We start from the raw sequence: 26,672 nt of genomic DNA, 5'->3' as shown, positions 1-26,672 counted from the left end.
GGCCCATGTTGTCCCCGTCCCCATGAACAAGATGGGAAATATTACTAATATTACCCTGGATGGAGGAAAGGAAGATTTTCTACAAGACCAATATTTCTAATGATTTCTGTGGCCTGCTGGGGTAAATGACTTAGTCAGTGACTTTGTGCTTCGTCACAACTCTTAATAGTATGAGTGTGTTGAGAACACTGATTCTGTTAACATAGCAGACAATGCAGCCCATGACCAGACAGGCCCTTCTGGCATTTGCCAGAATTGCCAGATGGCCAGTCCGGCCCTGGTACAACATCTTTCTTCTCAATTTAGATTCATGGTGGAAGTAAACTTCTGCTGACATGAACTCTTTGACAGTTATGACTTGAAAAGCATTTTTGGAAGTACAGCTTCTAAGGACATCAATGTGCGTTTCTCCATATTTATCCTAGGCAGGCCACCGGTTTGCTCCTTGGCTTCTGGAGTACAGGCCTGCTTTTCACACACCTCTAGAATAAGTTTCTCTGTCACTTGATGAGGTCTGTCCACACACACTCATACCTGTGGTGCCAAACACCATCTCCTTTATGGACTTTCTCCTTCCCCTATCATGCCTGTACATGTGGACATTGCAGCTATGCAGCTATGGCTAGGTTCACATTGTGTTCTGCGTCCGTTAAACGGACTACGTTACACCGCGGCATAACACGGTGTAATGTAGTCTGTTAACGCCGCCATCGAATGCAATGTCGGATGCATCGCTAGCGCACGCCCACAATGGGCATGCGCTAGCGATGTTCCGTCATTGAGTGACGGACCATGAGACGCGGGCTGCAGCGTTTCCGGGTCCGTCACCGCTAGCGCAGATAGAGCTAGCAGATGCTCTATCTGCGCTAGCGGGCAGCCATACTGGCACTTGCGTTAACAGCAGCCCATTAACGTATGTGTTGAATGGGCTGCTGTTAACACAATGTGAACCCAGCCTAAGGGAATCTTCCTGCTGACTGCTGCGACTCTTGAACCAAACCCCTACAAGCAGTCTATCTTAAGTGTAACCCCTGTGTACCTCAGTGTCTGCGGTTGTTTAGATAATTTCACTATTCATCTGCACAGTGCCTCCACATGAGTCTTGCTAGTAGGGTGGATAGTGGTGTTTCTTCTACCAGGAACACTCAGGTAACTGCAGCGCCCCAGAGTCCTGGTCGTTGCAGTACTGTGGCTCCGCCACTATGGGGAGCCATGGTGCGTTCGATGGCACTGAAGGAGTTCATCTGATCAGGTATCACAGACACCAATACATTTCACAGCAGGGCCTCCGGGGGGAGCTAAGGGTGCTATTCATTAGGCCACTCCCCACCATAGTGGGTAAACCGGGGGTCAGGCAGGAAGTTAGATCAGAAAGCTGACTGGATTGAACGAAGCAACACCTTGTGGCAGAGGGTGTTGTGGAGGAAGAGACAGTAGGGTCTCTGCCAGGGGTGGGATCCTGGCAGAGGCTTGGCATTGGAAAGAACGTAACGGGACCGTGCCTGCTCAGAATAGCGGCGGTGCCCTAAGAAAGGACTAGAAGCGAGATAGATTGTGCTGAGTGAGAAACGAGATCAAGCAATAGGAGAATTCCAGTAGGGGTCGTGCTGTAAGACCGAAGCAACACCCTACTGAGGCGCACTACCGGTGGCCGGAACGCCGAGGGAGTAGAATAACATTCAGCTTCAAGCAATACTCCAAACAGCGGCAGGACAGTCAGTTTAAGGCAGGCTGTCTAACACATATCACCTATGAAGTCTTGGGAGGCAATTGCGGGAGAGGGGCGTCTCTAGGGTCCCGGAAGAACTCCAGGCCTACCCGACAAACGGGTGCCGTTCTAACCGTAACATCAGGGAGGGACGGACGATTAGAAGAACATCATTTAATCGAGTTGTGAGGGAACTTAAGAAACAGACACAACAGTTGTGGGGTACTTTCCGTAAGCACAGCAGGGGAGGACTACAACACATAGCGCTAAGAAGGAAGGCACCGATTTCCACCTGTGAAGAGAACTCTGGAAGTGCCATTGGACAGGCCGGACTTGCGCAGCCTGGTGAACCGTATTCTGGACTGAGGACTCAGAGATCTCCAGTAAAGAGGTAAAGAGACTGCAACCTGGTGTCCTCGTTATTTACCGCGACCTGCACCCCACAACTGCACCGACATCCACACCGATCATTCACTGTGCGCCCCACGGCAGGGTCACGGACCGGGGCCTAGCCGCCGTGACAACCCCAGAAGCAGAGACTCAGAGGCCCGGTACCGGGTACCCCTCGGCCCTGCGGCAGTGGGGGCGCTACAAACTTGGCGTCACGAACAGGATCTACTTAAGCCTGAAGAATCAGGTCATGTGTGCCTAGAGACTGTGATTTGTTGTGCTTGAACTGTACTTTATTGCAAAGACTGTGTGCTACCATTGACCAAGAGAAGTTCCCGCCAAAAGCCGCCGCCATTGCTACTTCGGAGAAGAAGGAGGGCGTGCTATGGGAGGAGACTACCAGAATGGCGCGAGAAATGGATACCGCCCCCTGCGCTTCTGGCTGCAAAGAGATGACCTGCCCCAAAGCAGAGAACCGCCCCCTGACTTGCGACGGCGGGAACGAGGTGAAGAAGGAGCCCGACTTCGGAGAAATGGCGGAGCCAGTTGCATGCGTTGCCGCCGAATGCCCGATAGCGACGATGAGCAGCAAGTGCCCGAGCAACAGCGAGGTGATCCCGGCCTGCCCTTACCCATCAGAGGCGGACTCGCGTCCACCGCCGGTGAAGGAGCTGAACCTACCAAACCCGACCTCGGAACCAGCGGAGGAGGAGCCATGGAGAGCGAAGCCGCATCCGGAGGCTGCCGAGGAGGAACCGTGGTCCAGGCTGCAGCCGCCTCCAGTGTCCTTGTCAGCGGAACGGATCGACATCGGTGAAACCACATCGGGCGCAGGTATGAAAGACACCCCTGCCTCCATGCCCGATCCCGCTCCCGTGACCGACCCTCCCCGCAACAGTAACTCCTCGTTCACAATTGAGCGGGCGGTCCTCACCCCCAGCGCGATGGGGGAGTTGTTACCGCCATTACCAACTAAGTGGGGAGAGCCCATAGAAATGGACCCAAGTGGAGTGATGTTTCGGTGGGATACCCCCTGGGTCGAGCAGGATGGGGTTCCAGTGGACGGTCTCACTATTGCGATACTTACCTGGGACCAGTACAAGCAATGCGTGCTCCAGCACTGGGGGCAGCGCAACGAAGTTGAAAAACGGGAACTGCAAAGCAAGAAGTTGATATATGGTGGAATGGATGTGGTAAGACGAGGAATTGTGTCGGCCTTCCACCCCAAGAAAGGATGGGGCTCCATTTGGGAGTCGGGTCTACCTACTGGCATCTTCGTTGCTGGCTACGACGTGGAAACTCCCTGCTGTGATCGGGAAGGCGAGTCACTACGGGAGGGAGATCAGGTGACGTACACCCGTCACCAGAATGCGCAAGGATGGCGTGCCCGGAAGGTACAGCGATGTGAGTCTGAGAGAGTCTCACCTGTGGCCCCAACTACGGTTGGTCCAGAGTTGCCGGATCTTGTTACTGTCTCCACTGTGCGCTTTGTGGTAGCTCCCGAGCTTGCCCGCCGGGTTAATCTTCAAATCCAGACACCGAGTGACCTGGTGGCCCCTGCGGGGCTTGCCGCTGGAATCCGTGCCACCGTGGACGGGGCCCAGGAGCCAAGGCCACCTGAATAAGAATAAACCTCGGAAAAATGAAAATGTAAATAGTTCTCCTTTTAACTGTTTGTTTACTGTTTGCTGCTAAACCCGTCCAGGGTTAACTTTTTATGGATCCCTTAGTTGACCCGGGATCCTTATTGTTTATCTTTTCCAAGTCTGCACAAAAGTTGAAAGAACTGCTGTAATCATGGACTGTGCGTGATACAAACTTTCTTGTAAATAGTTTGCACCTTATTAAAGGCGCTTCCTACTGGTTTCATTTAAAGACTCTTTGCGAAGATACCGTTCTGGAACCTTTGCTGAACAAAGACTGGTAGGCTGAGAAGACGAGCTACCTCAGAAAGACTTGATCCTCTTTTAAAGGGGATGTCCAACAGCGTACTTACGAGAGATACTGTTTTAAGAACAGTAATGCCATGGTAATGTTGGAATGAGAAAAGTTGTATGTGTTTTAACTAGTTAAATGTGAAGAAATGCTGATGATGATGCTCTGGAAGAAATGTAACTGCTTTGCATACGGGAAAGTTATGTGTGTTCAATTTGTTTAAAATGTGAAACCTAGATAATGTTCTTTGAAAAAGAAAGATGCAGAAAGCCCGTAGGGGTAGATTTAGAGTTCTGCTTAAGTAAAAGTAAGAAAGTAATAATGAAGGTGAGGATAGAAGGTAAACCCTGAGTCCCCATAGAAAGTTAGAAATGTGTTACTAAGGACAGAAAGTGGACCCGTAGGGGTTAGTGAGTGAGTCCTAATAGGAGCCAAGTAGAGCCGGCTCCATGTTCTCTAATTGAAAGGAATGTTATGTCTATACCATGTATAGTAGAGAAAGGCAGTAGGCCCTGGCTGAACGGGGCGGTCCTGTAAAAGAAAGGAGAGGCAGTAGGTCTGGTGCCATAGGGACAGGCGGTCCTGCAGATTCAAAGTAGGAGAATGTAAAAGTTAAAATACCTTATAATGTGATTATAGGAAGGTCTTTAGCGGATTAAGAGTGTATATCCTTAAAGGCAAAGTTAAATTATTGGTCAATAATGTTTGCACTTAGTAGAATACCCGGTTGGGTAAGAAAAGCTAATTATAGCATGTTGCTATGATATTTAATTATGTTTGTAACGTTAAAGTGTCCTCACCTCCCATAAAGGGAAGCCTGTTCAAGTATACTTATTGTTTTGCACTCAACAAAATTGTATGTCTTTTTGCTAACTTGTATTGTTGTTTTCTTCCCAGTCCCGGAGTACTGTGTTTAACCAGGGGGGAGTGCAGCGCCCCAGAGTCCTGGTCGTTGCAGTACTGTGGCTCCGCCACTATGGGGAGCCATGGTGCGTTCGATGGCACTGAAGGAGTTCATCTGATCAGGTATCACAGACACCAATACATTTCACAGCAGGGCCTCCGGGGGGAGCTAAGGGTGCTATTCATTAGGCCACTCCCCACCATAGTGGGTAAACCGGGGGTCAGGCAGGAAGTTAGATCAGAAAGCTGACTGGATTGAACGAAGCAACACCTTGTGGCAGAGGGTGTTGTGGAGGAAGAGACAGTAGGGTCTCTGCCAGGGGTGGGATCCTGGCAGAGGCTTGGCATTGGAAAGAACGTAACGGGACCGTGCCTGCTCAGAATAGCGGCGGTGCCCTAAGAAAGGACTAGAAGCGAGATAGATTGTGCTGAGTGAGAAACGAGATCAAGCAATAGGAGAATTCCAGTAGGGGTCGTGCTGTAAGACCGAAGCAACACCCTACTGAGGCGCACTACCGGTGGCCGGAACGCCGAGGGAGTAGAATAACATTCAGCTTCAAGCAATACTCCAAACAGCGGCAGGACAGTCAGTTTAAGGCGGGCTGTCTAACACATATCACCTATGAAGTCTTGGGAGGCAATTGCGGGAGAGGGGCGTCTCTAGGGTCCCGGAAGAACTCCAGGCCTACCCGACAAACGGGTGCCGTTCTAACCGTAACATCAGGGAGGGACGGACGATTAGAAGAACATCATTTAATCGAGTTGTGAGGGAACTTAAGAAACAGACACAACAGTTGTGGGGTACTTTCCGTAAGCACAGCAGGGGAGGACTACAACACATAGCGCTAAGAAGGAAGGCACCGATTTCCACCTGTGAAGAGAACTCTGGAAGTGCCATTGGACCGGCCGGACTTGCGCAGCCTGGTGAACCGTATTCTGGACTGAGGACTCAGAGATCTCCAGTAAAGAGGTAAAGAGACTGCAACCTGGTGTCCTCGTTATTTACCGCGACCTGCACCCCACAACTGCACCGACATCCACACCGATCATTCACTGTGCGCCCCACGGCAGGGTCACGGACCGGGGCCTAGCCGCCGTGACAACCCCAGAAGCAGAGACTCAGAGGCCCGGTACCGGGTACCCCTCGGCCCTGCGGCAGTGGGGGCGCTACATAACCACTGACCAACACTCAATAAGTGGTAATGATGACACAATAAAGCTGGAGGTAGGTATAGAGAAAGGGAATGGCTTTTATTTGGTATAGCAACATTTATAATGGTTTTATTACCATATCAATAATTAGGCATAACTTGTCGGCCAGCTGTACAACACAATGAGTAAATGAGTGTAATGAGTAAAATGAAAAAAAAAAATTACTGAAAAGCAGATTCATTTTTGAAATAACAGTCATATAACAACTAGTATTCACAGCATAGGATTATTACTGTGCGGTTTAACACAAAAAATAAAAAATTGTCATACCAAACTTTCATACCATGTGCATGGGGCACACACTAGTAAAAACATATCTACTTAACTAGTTCCTTACTCTGAGGGCTAAGATCAGCTAAACAACAGCTCTGGTACCATTAGCCAGCTTAGATGGGGTGTATTTGTACAACATATGGGCTGGTCCACACAGAGTCTGAGATTAATGAGGGCACTAGCTGTCTAAAAAACTATGTGTTCCTCCTGGGTGTCACTCAGAGAGCACTCCTCCTTGGCAAAGCTCACAGAGAGCTCCTCATTGGTATCACTCACAGAGTGCTCCAACTTGAAGCTCACAGAACGCTCCTCCTTGATGAAGCTCACAGAGCGCTTCTCCTTGGTGTTGCTAACAGAGTGTTTCTTCTTGGAGTCACTGACAGAGCACTTCTCCTTGGTGCTGCTCACAGAGGTCCCCTTTGTGAATTATCAGTCAGTCAAACTAGTAATGACGTAGTTCTCCCTAAGCTGTAGTAGGAAAACTAAACTTGGTCTCAAAGGAGGTTTCCTATATCTGAGTACATGGCAGACAATCGTAGATGAGAGGACAGTCAGGCCACAATGTCTCTAGTAGCTCTCCTTATATGCAGTCACACTCTGTATCTGTCCTGACAGGCAGATGGCCGTAGCGGGGCTTTATAGTTATCTCTGACTCCAAGATGTCTTCATCATTTGCACTACCACTGACCACTCCGCCTTTCTCCATAAATTAATTTATTAATTCCTTAACTACGTCATACTGGGAATGGGATGTGATTGGCTGTTTTTTTTGTTCCATCACTAATTCATATTCTCAAATAATCTTCTTCTGTGATGGTGTGAGGAACCCTCTTTGCATCATCCCATCACTAACGGTAATTACATAAGCAATATATAAAAAATTGTGGAAATTAAAGTTGCAAAAGATGGAAATCAATGAGAAAAAAAATTAGCAAAAATATTAAAGAGAACATGGTTAAAGATTCATATTTGGCTAAATCTGGATTCATACCTATAAGGTCCTCGATGTAAAACATACACAGACTCATGGGAACATTAAATTGGGAGTGGAAGGTCACACTAGATCCTCTCACTAGATGCAGGAAGTCACTTCACAGGGTGGAGAGATCTCTCCCGTGAGCAATAAAAGAATGATATGAGGAAAATGTTATTGATATGGCTAAAATACTAAATACCAACCTAATTGTCCAGGTGCTTCATAAGTTGTGTAGATGTTGTGCTCAAGCTATAATATTAGACGTAATTATGTAGTGAAAAGTGTTTACTGCAATAAGTTATCTCGTGCCAACACGCCCATTGCGAAAGCTGGGATATAAATACATTCAGTATATATTAATAGGGCCACACCATAAAACTACCTCTTGAATCATCAAGACTAATATATAGCAGGTTTTACATGTATTTGCAATCCTTGATGTGTTGTTTTTATTATTCCGCTTACATAATTCAGAAAAGGATTACTGATGCGATTTTCATTTGCGTTTTCAAAATTGTAAATTTCCATTCCAGGTTTTGTTGGTCTTGTTGCTTCACAATCGGCTGATCATAATTTGTCCCCATATATGATCTGCTGTAATGTATAAAGGGACATGACAGCAATAGTTTATTCTCCCTGCAGCAGGGCCATATTTGCCACTAGGCACTTGAGGGCACATGCCTAGGGTGGCAGGATGTGGGGGGTGGCACCTGAGCAAGGTTTTTTTTGTTTTTTTTTAGTCTGGGGCGGCCCGCCCGCCCGCCCTTCTCAGTCTTCCGGCTGCTGTAGGGGTCTCTGATCATGCACTGTCACTGCTGTGGAGGGCGAGGCACAGGCACTGCTGAGCAGGAGTGAGGACCAGGGGAGCACCTATAATGAGGCAAGTTGAGCACTTTGCCTCACATGGTGGTGAGTCCCTTGCATTCAGATAACATGGTACCGACTCTCCCTGTAATCCCTGCTGTGTTGTGCCCGGTGCCCGGAAGGTGACTGTTACCGGGGCTGAGGCACAGCGGCGGCGCCCCGTCTCCCTGGGACACACATTGCTGAGACTTGCAGTTGCAGAGCAGTAAGTAAACATTTCCTGCCCTCCCGCGCTGCTGCTGCATGGCTCAATGGAGAATGGAGACATGGGGCAGAATGTGAGGTATGGGGCATGATGGGAGGCACAAGGTCAGGATGGGAGGCACGGGGTCAGGACGTGAGGCACGGGGGCAGGATATGAGGCACGGAGGTAGGATGTGAGGCACAGGGCATGATGGGAGACACGGAGGCAGGATGTGAGGCTTGGGGGCAGGATGGGAGACACAGGGGCAGGATGGGAGACACAGGGGCAGGATGGGAGACACGAGGGCAGGATGTGAGGCACAGGGGCAGGATGGGAGGCATGGGATTAGGATGGGAGGCATGGAACCAGGATGGGAGGCATGGGGTCAGGGTGGGAGGCATGGAGACAGGATGTGAGGTACGGGGGCATGATGGGAGACACGGGGGCAGGATGGGAAGCATGGGGGCAGGATGCCGACAGTGTCTGCATTAGCCATACTCACCAATGGGGGAGGCAGCACTAAAGGTGCCTAGGGCAGCATAAACTCTAAATACAGCCCTGCCCTGCAGTGCCATCATAGGTGAAATGAAACCTCACGTAGCGGTCATTTAAATTAATGGGCTTTGTGTATTAATTGGGCTACATTTACTCATCCTTGTGCAGTGTTGGTGTGCTGTCCAGTTTGTTCTCAGACAATGCACAGACCCATTGGGTATGTTCTATTCTGATCCTCAAAATTGGATCAGAATAGGACTTGCTATGAATGTCAGGAATTTCAGACTCGGATTTATGATTTTCAAGAATGTGTGAATAGATCCATGAAACTCTATTTGCTTGTGTGCCATCCAATATATATAATGGGGCAGCACTCTTACATTTCACATGGATCTGTGAATGTAGCTTTACGTCTATATTCTGGAGAAATAATGACACTCCTTGATCATGTTAAACTCCCTCTTATTAAAGGGGATATCCGGAACTTTACAAAAAAACAAAAAATGTACCTAAGCACTAACAGACAGGAAATTGTAACTTACCTACCTGTTGTGTCATTTGCCCCCGGCACAGAGCGGTTACAAATCTATCCGCCAGGTATTCAGCTGCATCTGCTGATGTGATGGGGGCGGACTTATGAGGTCATTCTGACCAACAGTTGGCTCCACCAGTTAGGCAGCAGGGATTCGGCTGGCAATCAGAATGACCTAGAAAGTCCCGCCCTCTCTACAGAGCAACACAGGAAAGGAAGCTTCTGCTCTGTAGATGTGACGTCAACCGCAGCTTCAAAATCCCCGACAGGAGCGGTGTGTGACCTCTGTGTTGTGGGGAATTACCTGCCTGTTAGTGTTTTGATATGTTTTTTGTTTTTTGTAAAGTCTAACTCTGAGTTCCCTAATAAGACAGTTCAACATACACAATCATTTTAGGATGAAAAGCTATATAACTGTTTATACATAAAAGCTAAATACTTCACAAAAGTACAATAGTAGCAAGTTTTAATATACCCTATGAAGTATATAAATCAACAGCAAAATATCTTTTTGTCCATTCACTGACTGCTTGCACGCATCTTGAAAATGGTAGGCAAATTAAACTCTATGGGTCAGATTCATTATTGCATTTGTATCTTTTAATGTCACATTTTTTCTTGGTTTTTCATTTGCAACATATTCTTTTAATTTGCGCCTATTTAAAAGGTAATTTATACTTGTTTGCCTGTTTTTCATGTTTGTCACTGTGGGTGACATTTTGGGGTTTCTAAATGTTTTCAGATGATTCCTCAATTGTGACTTCTGAAAAAGTCAGAAACTTTTAGTGCAAATGTACTCCTGTAACCCCTGAAGAGATTTTATGTACATCTGTAAATTTTGAGCAAATTTTGCAACATTTGAGTGGAACATTCAGTTTAGTTTTTGCACTAATAAAGTCGTAAAACAATATAAAGTGAAAAATAATGAGTATTTTTTATCTTTGCGCAAAATTCATGAACCATGTGGCTATTTTTAAGAATTTGGAGCAGAAAACATTAACAAATACCATGAAATAAAAAAGAAAAGAGACTTAAAAAAAATACACTAATGATAAATTGGGGCCTATGTTTTCATTTTACAATGATGAAGTTAAATTTAATTAGCATGTCTCGCCAACACACCTACATAATTCCTTCCACCCAAACAAAATACCATCTAATTGACTGCAATATTTACATCCAGGTGACGCAGATTAATCAAACAGTGAGGAAGTTGCTCATGATAAACTAATAGTTTACTATGAGGACACAAACTTTTGTAACTTTTATGCTTATCCGCAAGCCCGATACACATTAAATGGCTGTTGTGACAGTTGAATGCTTATTCTGCCAATCGTTCGGCTGACAGCCATCTCTCCTATACACAAGTACGATCGTTCGGCTGAGAGCTCCATTGTTCTCTATGAGAAAGCTGCCGACAGACATCTGCGCCGGTCGATTATCTCCAGGAGAACAAATTAATTGCCAGTCTGTAATTGGACATGTCCAATATTTTTCTCCCTCTACAATCAGTTCACCGCCACCCCAATACACATTACAGTCTCAACCAAATTCGTCACCATAGGCAAACGCGTCCATCATTAGTCTAATGTGTTTGTGGGGCTTAAGACTTTTGCAGATTACACTTTTCATCTGAGGTTGCAGTAATTTTAAAGCAAGAATAGAGCTGTATTCTACCACATTGTCACAACTTCACTACAGTTCTTTCATAGTTTTATTTCCTGTATACTAAATTTATCTTGTTATTTAGTAATATATTTCCTACTCCTTAATTGCTGCATGACTAACTAACAATGACTACAGTTCATTGGTCTGTTGTAAAATAGGGGAGTAATGATGTAACAGATGGTTCCTGACAAGCCATAGACTTTTCCTCCCAGCTTCAGCATGTATTCACTAGCATATGTTGCAAAGTTGAGCAAAGGCAGGTATTGAGTTGCGTTTTACAGTCGGGGTCTCACTTGCGAGTGCAATGCGAGTCTCTCGCCTCAATACCTGGCACTGCCACCGGCACTCGGGACTGGAGCATGCGGCTGCATAGAAATACATGCAACCGCACGCTCTGGTCCTGAGTGCCGGTGGCAGTGCCAGGTATTGATGCAAGAGACGCGTGCGAGTTTCTCGCATTGCACCCCCAAGTGTGACCCCAGCCTAATGGACGACATGTTGTCTGTGTTTGGAAAAATGTGCATTGCGATAGAGCAAAAGTTGTTTCATGTGTGCAATATACATATATATATATATTTTTTTACATTTTCAGGTCAAGGTCAAATGTTGTTGTTTTAGTGCAAGCTCTTGTTGTTGTTTTAGTGCAAGCTCTTGTTGTTGTCAACACATGCAGCATATAATCAGAGACACAAAACAGCAAGTATTATGTTGCAAGTAGAGGTGTAGGATTCTATTACCAAGTTAAAACCAATTGGAATGAAATAGGACAAGTTATGGCAGAGCAAGCTTCAATTTTGAAAAAAAATCAAAGGTATGAGATACAGGAAGGACTTTTAAACTTCTACTCGTGCCATATAACAGCTCCTTACTCTTTGGAATCTGTACAGCATCACAATACAGATGTGTATACAAGGCCTACAGTTATCTCAGTCCTAGGGGTCATGTTAGCACTGTTGGGGCCATAATCTGGAAATTAAAAAAAACATAATTTCACCATAAACCGTAAAAACCAGGTGCTCCCCCAAAAATTTCAGACCGAGGAATGAAAAGAATTATCATAAGAGTTGTCCAAGAGCCAAGGACCACCTGTGGAGAGCTACAGAAAGACCTGGAATCAGCAGGTACAATTGTTTCAAAGAAACCAATAAGTACTGCACTCAACCTCCATGGAATGTATATACGCTCACCATGCAAGACTCCATTGCTGAACATAAAGCATGTTCAAGTGAGTTTAAAGTTTGCTCAACAACATTTAGACAAGCCTGTGAAATACTGGGAGAATATAGTCTGGCCAGATGAGACCAAAATTGAACTCTTTGATTGCCATAATACACACCATGTTTGGAGGCAAAAAGGCACTGCATATTACCCCAAAACAAACATACCAACAGTGAAATTTGGAGGTGGGAACATCATAGTGTATGGCTGTTTTTCAGCATACGGCACTGGTAAACTTCACATAAATGAATGAAGGATGAATGGGCAAATGTACTGAGACTTTTTTTTATAAAAATCTGCCATCTACCAGGATGATGAAAATGAAATGAGAGTGGACATTTCAGCAAGACAATAATCCCAAACACACAGCCAAGGAAACTCACAATTTGTTTCAGAAACAGAAAATAAAGCTGGTAGAATGGCCCAGCCAATCACCAGACCTGAATCCAATAGAAAACTTATGGAAGGATTTAAAGGTCAGAGTTCATAGATGGAGGCCACGGAAAATCACAGCTGAGTAATGCATTCAACTAGTTCTTCCATACAGGAGGCATTTTGTAAACTGTCATCACCAACAAAGGCTTTTGTTACAGATAGGCGGACCCCTGGATATTTGAGTCCCGCTGGTTCGGACGAACAGTTAAAAAAACTTTGGGCTCAAGAACAGTACGCGGACCCATACCCAAACCCAGGCCCCATTCGTTTGAATGGGGTGCCCGAACATCCAGCTTTTACCACGCTGTCATGACGGACCGGCAAACACTGCTTCTGAACAATGGTAAAATCATTACCGCTAGTCAAACAGCCGCGGTTCCCACACTGTGAAATGACAGCGTGAGCCTGCAGCTGTGCTCAGAGGTATAAAGTTTACCTCTGGTCACTGGCGTCAGCTGATGGGACTACTATTCCCATCAGCCTACACCTGCTGCCGCTAATAACAGCGAGAACAGGAGCGGCTGATGGAAGTATTTATCAGCTGGCGCCTGCGCTCTAAATAAATAATTTTTAACAATGGCGTGGATTCCCCACTATTTTTGATAATCAGCCAGACAAAACTGACAGCTGTCAGCATTAGCAGGGCTGGTTATCAAGAATAGAGGGTTCCCCACACTGTTTTTTAAACTTAAATTTAATTACGTAAATAAAGAATTTTCAAGTACGGCGTGGGGTGCCCCCCATTTTTGACAACCAACCAAGCTAAAGCAGACAGCTGAGGGCTGGTATTCCCAGGCTAGTAAGGGACCATGGATATTGCCCCCAGCCTAAAAATAGCATCCCACAGCCGCCTAGAAAAGGCACATTTATTAGATGCGCCAATTCTGGTGCTTTGCCCACCTCTTCCCACTTGCCTGTAGTGGTGGCAAGATAGGTTCATATTTGTGGGGTTGATATCACATTTGTATTGTCTGGTGACATTTTTAACTTGCTGGTTGTCAAAAATGGGGGGACCCCATGCCATTTTTTAAATAATTTATTTGGACCCCTATATTCTTGATAACAAGCCTTGCTAACGCTGACAGCTGATGGTTGTAGCCCCCACCCATCAGTTTTGTCTGGCTGGTTATCAAAAATACAGGGGAACCCATGCGTTTTTTTTTTTAATTAAATTATTTATTCAGAGTGCATGTGCTGGCTAATGAATGCTCCCACCAACCACCGACTGCACTCACTGTTTTTAGCGGCAGCAGGCATAGGTTGATGAGAGCAGTAGTCCCATCAGCCAATGCCAGTGACCAGAGGTAAACTTTTTACCTATGATCATAGCTGCAAATTCACGCTGTCATTTGACAGCACGGGAACTGCGGTTGTCTGGCTGGCAGCAATTATTCTACCTCCGATCAGAAGCAGTGTTTGGCGCTCTGTCACACACATGACAGTGCGACAAACACCCGGTGTTCGGAGGGCTGAACCCAGACAGTAACACAGACTTCCTGGTGAAGTCTGTGTTTGGTGTCCGTGCCCGAACAGTAGGTGTTCTGTTCGGATGTCGAACTTTACTATTCGAGTTCATCCATCTCAAGCTTTTGAATAAAGTAGTAAATACATTTCAATAAGCATGTTCAGTACTTTTTCCCTGTATCATTTCTCATTATTACACATTACTTAATTTATGGACATCTACGGTTTGATTTATTTGCCTGTTACCAACATCTGGTGAGAATTTCATGTGAATAGCACCTTTAGAAATATATTTACTTTGAAAATTGGTATTGGGTTCAATTTTTATTTCACCTGCTGTATATTGACAACACAGACATTATCAAAAATATCAAAAACGTCATGCACTTTCTCCATCAAATACAATGTTGTATTTTTTTTAGGTGTGGCGGGAGGGTGAACAATGGCCAAGTTATGGCCAGTTGGCCACTAGTTTTCTGTGTTTCTTGCAATTCACTATCCACTGCCTGTTCTTAGGGCTGATTAGTCTATAGATACAGACAAGCAGGACGGATTACAGCAAGTGGTGGATGCTTCCGGCTCTTACAGACAGTGTGTTACAGGATCTACTACAGCACAAAGTCTCTCCACAGCACACAGTAGGAAAACCGCTGCACTTTTATCATGACTGGATTGGCCTTTCCTCTGTGTTTGTCTTATTTTCTTTTGTCTGCTATTCCCCCTGCTTTCCTCCTCCACACATTTGCTGTGTTTGGTACATCAATCTTCGCATGTCATCCACTTGCCTTCTTGTGTAATGTTTCACAGTGGCACATCTATTCTCCCCTTCTCTCTTCATTCCAGCCTTGTCTGCTATCACTGTCCGAATTTGTGTAGCACTTGCCATTTAAGCAGTGCATTGTGTGAACTAAGGGTACCGTCACACAGTCACATTTTGATCGCTACGACGGTACGATTCGTGACGTTCTAGCGATATCGTTACGATATCGCAGTGTCTGACACGCAGCAGCGATCAGGGATCCTGCTGAGAATCGTACGTCGTAGCAGATCGTTTGGAACTTTCTTTCGTCGCTTGATCACCCGCTGACATCGCTGGATCGTTGTGTGTGACAGCGATCCAGCGATGTGTTCGCTTGTAACCAGGGTAAACATCGGGTAACTAAGCGCAGGGCCGCGCTTAGTAACCCGATGTTTACCGTGGTTACCAGCGTAAACGTAAAAAAAAAACAAACAGTACATACTCACATTCCGGTGTCTGTCCTCCGGCGTCTCAGCTTCTCTGCAGTGTGAGCGCCGGCCAGCCAGAAAGCGAGCACAGCGGTGACGTCTGACGTCACCGCTGTGCTTTCCGGCTATGGCGCTTACACAGTGGAGAGAAGCAGAACGCCGGGGACAGACACCGGAATGTAAGTATGTACTGTTTGTTTTTTTTACGTTTACGCTGGTAACCAGGGTAAACATCGGGTTACTAAGCGCGGCCCTGCGCTTAGTTACCCGATGTTTACCCTGGTTACCCGGGGACTTCGGCATCGCTCCAGCGCCGTGATTGCAACGTGTGACCGCAGTCTACGATGCTGGAGCGATAATCATACGATCGCTGCGACGTCACGGATCGTGCCGTCGTAGCGATTAAAATGGTACTGTGTGACGGTACCCTAAGGGAAATAAGGTTGGAGCCCCCGCTGCTGGCAAACTCAGCCAGCACATTAGTGAGGGAACTGCAAGTATTTATGGCAGAGGATGCTGCTGGGGAGACATAAAAGCAACCAGGAGGCATAAAAGGTGATACAATAACATAAGTAACACGTGCTATACAGAATTATGCTTTTTTTTATATACATTTCCAAACAAATGACAGGTACACTTTAAAGAGAACCTGTCAGACAATCAACGCTACCCAGAACCACAGTAAGAATGAATCATAGTATGTCTACACAAGCCAGGTATATTATTCGTTGAATTGTGCTGGCTTTTCAGAGAACATATGCTTTGAAGATCTGGTCATAGCTCGAGACCAGACTAGTCTAGTTACACCCCAGCTGGCTATTCCCAGCCCTGATTGACAGGTCTCTCCCTTACAAGTAATTGATTCTACAGGGCCCACCCTTCTGCTACTCTATATAGACATTCTACCTATTCATACTTCAGCCTCATGTACATGTATGTGAGGCATAATACAATACACTGTGTTAGGCCGTCTTGACACGTCCGTTTTTTGTTTCCGTAAGTGGTCCATTTTTAAAGGTCAGCAAACACAGACACATGCACACCCATCACCCATTGTATTTAATGGTGGTACGCACATGTCAGGTTTTTCCCGTAGACGTCCCTTTTTTGTGCTGCACGGACAAAATGTATGTGGCACACGTGCACACAGATGACTCGCGAATAGCATCCATGTGTAACACATACCGGCGCCTGGGAAGAATTGGTACAATTTGCGCTGATCCCAGGCACCAAGTGCTGATGAAAGCTCTTATTATTGTTGCCTGGTCTCCGTGAGATTAGCCCGATCAGGCGACAATGGTGGGAATTGTATTCAGTACCCGCTGTGTACATCCTGTAAAATAATAGGAATAAAATTAAAAAAAATTGGGTGGGTTCCCGTGTAATTTTCATAACCAGAAGAGAGAAAGCCCACGCAGCTTCAGTGACGAACGGTAACATCATAGACGTTACCGCCGGTCACTGCCAGCTATTCCCACGGTCAGTTCACTGTGAGACTGCCAATGAACTGGGGTATCAATCATGATGTCACTGTTAGCACCGTGAGAATTTTCTCATGGTGCTAGTGATGATCTCATTGAAGTCACAGTGAACTGAGCATGGGAACAGCTGGCAGTGACAGGTGGTAACTAGTGATGAGTGAGTGTACTCGTTGCTCAGGTTTTCCCGAGCACGTCGGGTGGTCTCCGAGCATTTGTATGTGCTCGAAGATTTAGTTTTCCTTGCCGCAGCTGCATGATTTGTGGCTACTAGACAGATTGATTACATGTGGGGATTCCCTAGCAACCAGGCAACCCCCACATGTACTCAGGCTGGCTAGTAGCCGTAAATCATGCAGCTGTGGCAACAAAAACTAAATCTTCAAGCAGTTACAAATACTCGGAGACCACCCAAGCATGCTCAGGAAAACCCGAGCAACGAGTACACTCGCTCATCACTAGCGGTAACTTCTGTAATGTTACCGGTCGTCACTGAAGCTGAAACTTAGCTCAGTGTCTCCTAGATGTGAGGGTGAACAGATGCATCATGCCACCATTCATCAAGACATCCAGATGTAGCAGAGATGAATTATGGCATGGAACAAATGGATTATCTTCTTGTCGGACGGGTGAGGAATATGGTTGTTTACTATTTTAATTTTGACATTAACACATTGCATACACTAAATATACATTTACAATAAAGCTACTCCCATACAATCAATTTATAGAGGATACAACTGCTCCACACATAGCCAAATTTCCATCCCCCATATATAGTATATATAGCCAAGTGCTTCTCTCCACATATAGCATATATAGCTAAGTAATACTTCCAGACACATTGCATACAGTGTGTAGACAAGTCCACCTCCCCCACACATAACATATATAGCTAAGTAATCCTCCCCACATATAGAATACAGTATATAGACAGGTCTCCCTCCCCCACAAATAGCATACAGTATGAGTATATAAACAAGTCCCCCTCTCCCACACATAGCATAAATAGCAAAGTCCCCCTCCCTCACACATAGGATACAGTATATAAACAAGTCCCCCTCCCCACAAATAGCAAACAGTACGAGTATATAAACAAGTCCCACTCCCCCACACATAGCATATATAGCAAAGTCCCCCTCCCTCACACATAGCATACACTATATAAACAAGTCCCACTCCCCCACAAATAGCAAACAGTACGAGTATATAAACAAGTCCCACTCCCCCACACATAGCATATATAGCAAAGTCCCCCCCCCTCACACATAGCATACACTATATAAACAAGTCCCACTCCCCCACAAATAGCAAACAGTACGAGTATATAAACAAGTCCCACTCCCCCACACATAGCAGATATAGCGAAGTCCCCCTATCCCACATATAGAAAACAGTATGTAAACAAGTCCTCATCCCCCACGCGTAGCATATATAGCCAAGTCTCAAACATATATAGCATACAGGATATAGACAAGTCCCCTCCCCCACAAATAGCACATACTGCATATATAGCAAATCCCCATCTATCAAATTTGATACATATAGATCCACTACTCTATTACACATATCAAGTTCACATAAAATAATTTTTCCAAATGTAAGCTGCTTCTCCACACAGTCTTCAGAGCAAACTGGAGTCTTCTTAAAGGGGTTGTCCACTACTAAGACTCAACTCTCGCAGAGATTTTCTATGGATTCTGAAGAAAGCTTGACATTTTACATGATACCTAGATGCTAGACAAGAATTATTTTTTACTTGCATTACTCCATAATGCCTTACTACCATGCATTGGAGGTGTGCAGAACGGTGAGCTGAACTTAGACTACTTTGTATGTAATGTGTACACAAAAAATAACATATATTGCAACCACTCATAAGTAGGCATAACATGAAGCCTCTGAACCTCAATGGAAAAGCCATACTAGGTCCCCCACGTTTCATTTGCATAGTCACATATACAGCATATATTTAGCATTAGATACAAATCTTGAATTCATGTTCACGCTCTATGTTACTGCATTGTGATGCAGGGCTTTAAGGAGTCTGCGAATACAAACTTATTATTACTGGCTCACTATGATAATCACAAGTCCTTCTGAAAACTCATTAAATGTCATGTGTAATCTCCACAAGTTCCTTCCTCCTCAGCATTATGCACTCTACAGACTTCCCTGCCCGGTTTCATAAGCTGTCCAGAGCCATTACATGTTTGACCTGTCAAGACTGTACTTGTCTAGTGAGTGATCATTTCAATAGGTGTACTGAACTTTCAGGATTTTAACTTCCTAAGTTTAAATGTAAACTGCTGGGTTCTACAAAATAATATGCCATACAATGCAACCAGTGATAAAATGCATACTACATAGCTACAAACATAGTGCAGTTGAAAAATAGAAATGTGCATCAAGGCAAACAAGGGGAAAGAAGAGGATGATGAACGGTATATTTGAGACTCTTTTTACTAATCCAAACAATGGCAAAACAAATAAAACATAAGGCATAAGCAAATCAGCCATAAAGAGAAAAGTTTGATTCCTAATCACAGGTATTGAACAGATACAAGATTTCTATACAAAAGCATTTTTTGTCCTAAGATACCTCTGTAAACCGATGTGACCAGATCCTGTGATGACTATGCCGCAGATAGTACAAATGGAAAAAAATAGAGATGAATGAATTGATCTGATGCAAATCAAATTAAAGTTGAGTTTTATGAAATTTGCAGTTCCCTGCCTTGCAGTTATCATATCACATAGTATTGTGCAACCAAGTTGGATGGACTACCATAGTGTGAATAAAAGTTGAAGCAGGGAATACAGCAGCCATTTATGGATGATTTAGGATAGTGAGTGGATATCTGAGCTCACAGCTCAGGAATAGAAATAACAACAGAAAGCCCTAAAACTTTGGACAAATACAACTGACTCTAATATGTTATAGACTACATCACTGAAGAAGATAAGTGTAGTAGTCTGTGAATAATACAAAGATTCAATTGATAATGGGAGAGAGAGCAGAAGAGCTAATAACAGCAATGCCAGACAGTGTGATTCATCAGTGATTTTGGCGCTGGCATTTGATACATTTGAATTGTAATCACACATCTTCTTTCTTCATACTTAATCCACTTGAAAGCAGCAACAATCCACATCTAGTCTGAAATGGTGTGTTTACTGGTCATCATCACCTGTATTGAGGTTTTTAATTTTTTGTGCAATCCTTTTTGTGAAGGGGGAATAATTGTTTTTTATTTAAATATGAAAGAAAATTCCCCACAAAGCAGAGATTTAGCTGTGACTTTCTATCCCACAGTGTGCATGTCACAAACATTTTTTTATTTGCACATTTGTTTAAAGAGGTTGTCCACTACTTTTTCATGGATGACCTATCCTTAGGATCGACTGGGGTCCGGCCAGGAGTCCTCGCTTGTGGAGCTGGCCGGCTTCTGATAATAGCCATCGCTGGGTACTACTCATCTGCCTCCTATTGATTTAAATAGGAGGTGGATGTGTAGTATCAAGACTCGGCCACTACCAGAAGGTGAAGTATCTCCTCAAGTGAGTACTTCCGTCCAGCAGGAGCAGCCGCCAACAACAATATCAGCTGATCGGCAGAGGAGCCGGGTGTCGGACCCCAGCCAGTCAGACAATGATGACCTATCCTGAGGATAGGTAATCAATAGTGATGTGCGAACCCATGGAAGTTCAGATTAGGCAGATTCGGCTGAACTTCAGTTAAAAGTTCTGTTTGGGTCCCTACTTGACCCCGAATCCAAACCCAATACAAGTCAATGGGGACCCAAAATTTGATGCTGTAAAATGGTCATAGTAAGGGCTAGGGGCTCTAAGAATAAGCAAAATGGGGCTAAGTGCAGGACAATTGCCCTGCAAACAAATGTGGATAGAAAAATGACTTAAATTCCTTAAATTAGTTAGTAAACATTGAGTTAATTAGTTTACCCAACAGGCTGGATAGAATCAATAGAATGGTGTGAGGCTAGACAAACAAGAGTCCAAAATAAATTTAAGTCAATGTAGACTATTCTTATCAATGTCATGTGTAAATATCCATTCATTCATTGAAATCCACCCAGAGTTAAATATTAGTAAGTAAAGCATACATCTGTGAGCTGGTGTTATTTTTCTGGAAAGGGGTCAATATCCATAAAGGTTCCCAGCCTATTAATAGCAGCGAACAGCTGTCTGCGTAGCCTTTACTGGTTAATAAAAAGGGTTCCCCCATATTTTTAATAACCAGCTGAGGGAAAGCAGATAGCTGGGGGCTGGTGTTATTTTTCTGGGAAGGGGCCAATATCCATAAAAACTTCCAGCCTACTAATATCAGCTCAAAGCTGTCTGTCTAGCCTTTTCTGGTTATTAAAAAGGGGAGACCAAAAAATAATGATGTAAGTGCCTCCCTATTTTTAACAGCAAGCAAAAGCTAAAAAGACAGTTGCAGGCTGATCTTAATACGCTGATAAGGCCCCTCCTAGAATAATAACACCTGCCCTCAGCCCCCTCAGAAGTGACGCATCCATTAAATGCACCAATTATGGAGCTATTCCGAGTTGCCATGAATCATGATGCATTGGCAAGTGGGGAAATAGTTTATGGGGCTGATGTAAGCTTTGTAATGATAGCTAACATCAAGACCATAGGTTAGTAATGGAGTGGCGTCTATCGGACACCCCCATTACTAACACCATAGTCCAAAGTAATTAAGACACACACAGAGAAAAGTCAGTTAATTGTACAAACGTGGAAAGCAAGGGAGTCGGGGGGGAGCGTTAGATCACCATTGGAATGATGGATGCATGCAGTTCATTGTCCCGCATGGAACAGCCCAGGGTGCTGTTTGAAGACAAAGCAGGAAAGATAAATTCAGTGGGACCAAGTTGTAGACAGTGTATATATCATCCAGCAGCGCAGAAATTAGTCCTACTCGTTTTGGCTAAGGAAAGCCTTAGGGTACCGTCTCACATAACGATTTACCAACGATCACGACCAGCGATACGACCTGGCCGTGATCGTTGGTAAGTCGTTGTGTGGTCGCTGGGGAGCTGTCACACAGACCGCTCACCAGCGACCAACGATGCCGAGGTTCGCTGGTAACCAGGGTAAACATCGGGTTACTAAGCGCAGGGCCACGCTTAGTAACCCGATGTTTACCCTGGTTACCAGCGTAAAAGTAAAAAAAAAACAACCGTACATACTCACCATCTGATGTCCTTCAGGTCCCTTGCCATCTGCTTCCCGCTGTGACTGAGTGCCGCCGTAAAGTGAAAGCAGATCACAGCGGCGACGTCACCGCTGTGATCTGCTCTCACTTTCCGGCCGGCAGACAGTCAGAGCGGAAAGCAGACGGCAAGGGACCTGACGGACATCAGATGGTGAGTATATACGGTTTTTTTTTTTTACTTTTACGCTGGTAACCACGGTAAACATTGGGTTACTAAGCGCGGCCCTGTGCTTAGTAACCCGATGTTTACCCTGGTTACCAGCGAACGCATCGCTGGATCGCTGTCACACACAACGATCCAGCGATGACAGCGGGAGATCCAGCGACGAAAGAAAGTTTCAAACGATCTGCTACGACGTACGATTCTCAGCTGGGTGCCTGATCGCAGTAGCGTGTCAGACACTGCGAGATCGTAACGATATCGCTAGAACGTCACGAATCGTGCCGTCGTAGCGATAAAAATGCCACTGTGTGACGGTACCCTTACTTAAGACTTTAAGTATGAAGAAACAATGTTTACTTAAAAGACTTAAAGTATGAAGAAACAATGTTTACTTAAATGAAAGCACAGTACATAACAAAACATAATGATGTCAGGATCCCGATTCCACAGGGAATCTAGGAATCTAGGAAGGGTACACGTCTCAGACGTCAGATGATGGCAGGAGTCATCATGGGTTGATGCAGTCCAGGATCATCTGGCACGGGCATACTAGGATGGCCTCTCTCCCAGGCCACAGACGTAGCACAGGTTCAGCAGGAGAACGTCAGACACCAATCCCAGAAGGACATCGTCACAGGGTGGACCTGAGGACACAGGCAGGACATCAGGATGCAGGCAGGACATCAGGACACAGGCAGGACATCAGGACACAGGCAGGACATCAGGACACAGGCAGGACACCTTGGACAGACGTAAGACGAAGGTGGGAGTCATCACGGGTTGATGCAGTCCAGGATCATCTGGCACGGGCTTACTAGGACGGCCTATCTCAGGCCTCAGGTGTAGCACAGGCTCAGCAGGAGAGCATCAGACACTGATCCTGGAAGGATGTCATCACAGGGTGGACCTCAGGCCATCAGGACACAGGCAGGACTGTTGTGAATTCCGCTCTTGGGCTCCCTCCGGTGGTTGTAAGTAGCACTTTTGTGAGTTCTACTCTTGGGCTCCTGTTATGATCCCAATGGCAGGGGACCTCAGAGATTACAGCAAAGTCTGCAAAACATAAATACCAGCTCATAGGGAAGTGGTAACTAGGCTGACCATATACCTGATCCTAGCACAAAACACTAACAGCAGCCGGGGAACGTGCCTACGTTGATCCTAGACGTCTCGCACCAGCCGGAGAACTAACTAACCCTATCAGGGAAAATAAGACCTCTCTTGCCTCCAGAGAAAAGACCCCAAAGTAATACAAGCCCCCAACAAATAATAACGATGAGGTAAGAAGAAAAGACAAACGTAAGAATGAACTAGATTTAGCAAAGAGAGGCCCACTGACTAATAGCAGAATATAGTAAGAAGACTTATATGGTCAGCAAAAAACCCTGCAAAATATCCACGCTGAATATCCAAGAACCCCCAAACCGACTGACGGCGTGGGGGGAGAATATCAGCCCCCTAGAGCTTCCAGCGATAACAGGAATCACATTTTGTACAAGCTGGACAAAAATATGAACAATGCAAATGATCAAAAGTACGAAAGCAGGACTTAGCTTATCTTGCAAAGAACCAGGACCTGCAGACAGGAGCAAACAGAAGTGAACTGATTACAACGATGCCAGGCACTGGACTGAGAATCCAGGAAGTTTAAATAGCAACACCCCAAGCCTAACGAAGCAGGTGAGTACCAACCTGGGAAAGGACAATCCAAGTGCCAAACCACTAGTGACCACAAGAGGGAGCCAAGAAGTATAGTTCACAACAGGCTCCCTCCTGTGGTTTTGAGTGGTATAGCTGCTTCTTGGATTTAGCATCAGCAGCTGCTTCCACTGATCGTCTTTCTGGCTCGGCTATTTTAGTCTGACCTTACTCCTCAATCAATGCCAGTTGTCAATTGTTCCTGCTTGGAGTCACTGCTCTTTTGGATTTCCTTGACACTCTGACCAGTTCTGCAAAGATAAGTCCTTGCTTGTCCTTTTGCAGTCCACTTGTGGTGGACTTTATTGTTCAGCTCACTCTATGTTTTGCTTATTTGTCCAGCTTATCAGTATGGATCTATTCAGCTAAGCTGGAAGCTCTGGGCAGCAGATTTTGCCCTCCACACCTTTAGTCAGGTGTGGAGATTTTTGAATTTCTCTGCGGTGGACTTTTTCTAGTTTTTATTACTGACCGCACAGTGTTCTTTCCTGTACTATCTATCTAGCTAGAAGTGGCCTCCTTTGCTAAATCTTGTTTCATACTACGTATGTCATTTCCTTCTCCTCTCACAGTCATTATTTGTGGGGGGCTGTCCTATCCTTTGGGGATTTTCTCTGAGGCAAGATAGCTTTCCTGTTTCTACCTTTAGGGGTAGCTAGTTCTCCGGCTGTGATGAGGTGTCCAGGGAGTGACAGGAACATCCCACGGCTACTGCTAGTGTTGTGTTAAGATCAGGAACTGCGGTCTGTATAGTTACCACCTGCTCAGAGCTAGTCGCATGTCGCTCCTAAATCACCAGTCCATAACACAGGACATCAGGACACAGGCAGGACATCAGGACACAGGCAGGACATCAGGACATTGGACACTGGATAGACATCTGGGACACTGGCGCGGCAGCCCAGGTCATCGGCTGGGACACTGGCGTGGCAGCCCAGGGCATCAGGACATCGGACACAAGCTTGGACTCAGATGGCACAGGACCAGGTAGCGGTGGTCAACAGGTTCCTAGCTACGGCTGTCAGGCTCCGGGCAATGGATGTAGGAAGGAACTCAAGCGTGATGGTTCAAGCACCGCTGGACTGGGACTGGGCCAGATGGGGTTAGCACTGCATTGAAGGCTGGGCACAGCATAGTAAGAGCTCAGCAAGAACACCGGACTCCATCCTTAAAAGATGAGCCCTGAAAGTTCAGTCACTGGGTGCGGGGTGTCAGACACAAAAGGACTTCAGGAACATAACAGAGGACACAGTTCAGACAGGGTCAGATACTGGATATGCAGCCTCCAGGATAGGCGGGTCTGGGTACTCTGCCCCCAGATTAGGCGGAAAAACAAAACACAAAGGGATCAGGATATGCAGCCTCCAGAATAGGCAGATCTCGATACTCTGCCCACAGAGCAGGTGGAAAAAACAAGATACAAATGGATCTGGGTATTCTGCCCCCAGAGTAGGCAGGATCTGGGTACTCTGCCCCCAGAACAGGCGGTAAATAGGTATCAGCTCTCCCAGAACAGACTGCAGACAGAACGGGAGCTAGATACCTAACTCACAAGGCAAGGCACAGAAACACAATGCAATGCTCTGGCAACGCCTAGCAGAAAAGAGGAAGTTTATATAGGAGTTGCCCCTCAGCAATAGGCTGAGGAAGCAACACAGGTGCACACTCATACCCTAATAAAAGCAGGGTAGGTGTGGCCGTGCACACCCTAAGCACAAACAGAAACCATTACAGCACAGATAGCACAGGAACTGTGGCTTAGGGCACCTGGCAGTGACTGCTAGCCTGAACACACGTGGAAAGTCATGCGCCAGCTGCAAAGGACCTTGCAAGCTGCAGATAGCTTCCACAGTGGCAGCCAGGGACTGCACATGCGGGTGGTCATGCAGCAGGGCAAAGACATCACAGCACATGTACAGCTACATAGCAGTACAAGGAACTGAGCCGCATCCATACAGGTAATAGACTACAGTATCCCTGCAAGTTAGGGGGAGAGGAGCAAGGGTTAAAGCAGAGACATGCAAAAGTAACGCCAAAGAAACAAGGTATAAACCCAGCGGCGTTACAAAAGGCTAAACAGACAGATGTGGGCTGATCTTAATAGGCTGGGAAGAGGCCATGGATATTGGCCTCTTCCCAGTCTAAAAATACAATCTCCCAGCTGTCTGTTTTCTGTTTTGCTGGTTTTAAAAAGGAAGAGGACTGCACATTGTTTTTTTTAAATTATTATTTATTTATTTTATCTGTCCGGTCAACCACAGCCATGCCATTACTTGACATGGTTGTGATGGAGCTGGAAGTGTTCATAGCCTCAAAGTTTGCTGATTAGCTGCACTGCAGCCTTTCAACAAGCTTTATTAGACTTCTGGACCCAAACAGGAAACCGGACATACAATAACAAGTCCGTATTAAGGGTCCGGTACCATATACTAGAAGTCCTGTTCACTTATCCCTCTTGATCAATCAGAAAGTAGTGGACAACTGCTTTAAGAAGTCAAATGGTTCATCTGCACATGCCCCACCAATACAGCAGCCTATTGCTGGTGCTGGCTTTTTGGACGTGTGCCTAACTAGCATTTATTTTTAATTTTGGGAGGGGTCATCAAT

The 26,672-nt window shown here is 45.6% G+C and overlaps 1 protein-coding gene across 2 annotated transcripts in view; it reads left to right on the top strand.

Moving 5' to 3' along the window:
- OTOP2 (otopetrin 2) overlaps nt 1-26,672 on the top strand; it is a 95,364-nt gene that overhangs the window by 36,557 nt on the left and 32,135 nt on the right. Inside the window, exon 1 of one of the 2 annotated variants that reach the window (XM_077251491.1) lies at nt 14,786-14,895. The exons of the other annotated variant lie outside the window; for it this stretch is intronic. The gene's annotated coding sequence lies outside the window, so the exon portion shown is untranslated. Of the gene's footprint in view, nt 1-14,785; nt 14,896-26,672 lie in introns of those variants that run through there. 2 annotated transcript variants of the gene reach the window in all.

Source organism: Ranitomeya variabilis, chromosome 4, assembly GCF_051348905.1.
Source record: "Ranitomeya variabilis isolate aRanVar5 chromosome 4, aRanVar5.hap1, whole genome shotgun sequence".
In the NCBI taxonomy this organism is placed as follows: Eukaryota; Metazoa; Chordata; class Amphibia; order Anura; family Dendrobatidae; genus Ranitomeya; species Ranitomeya variabilis.
The sequence above is the reverse complement of the archived record's forward strand: the minus strand, read 5'-3'. Positions and strand labels throughout refer to the sequence as shown.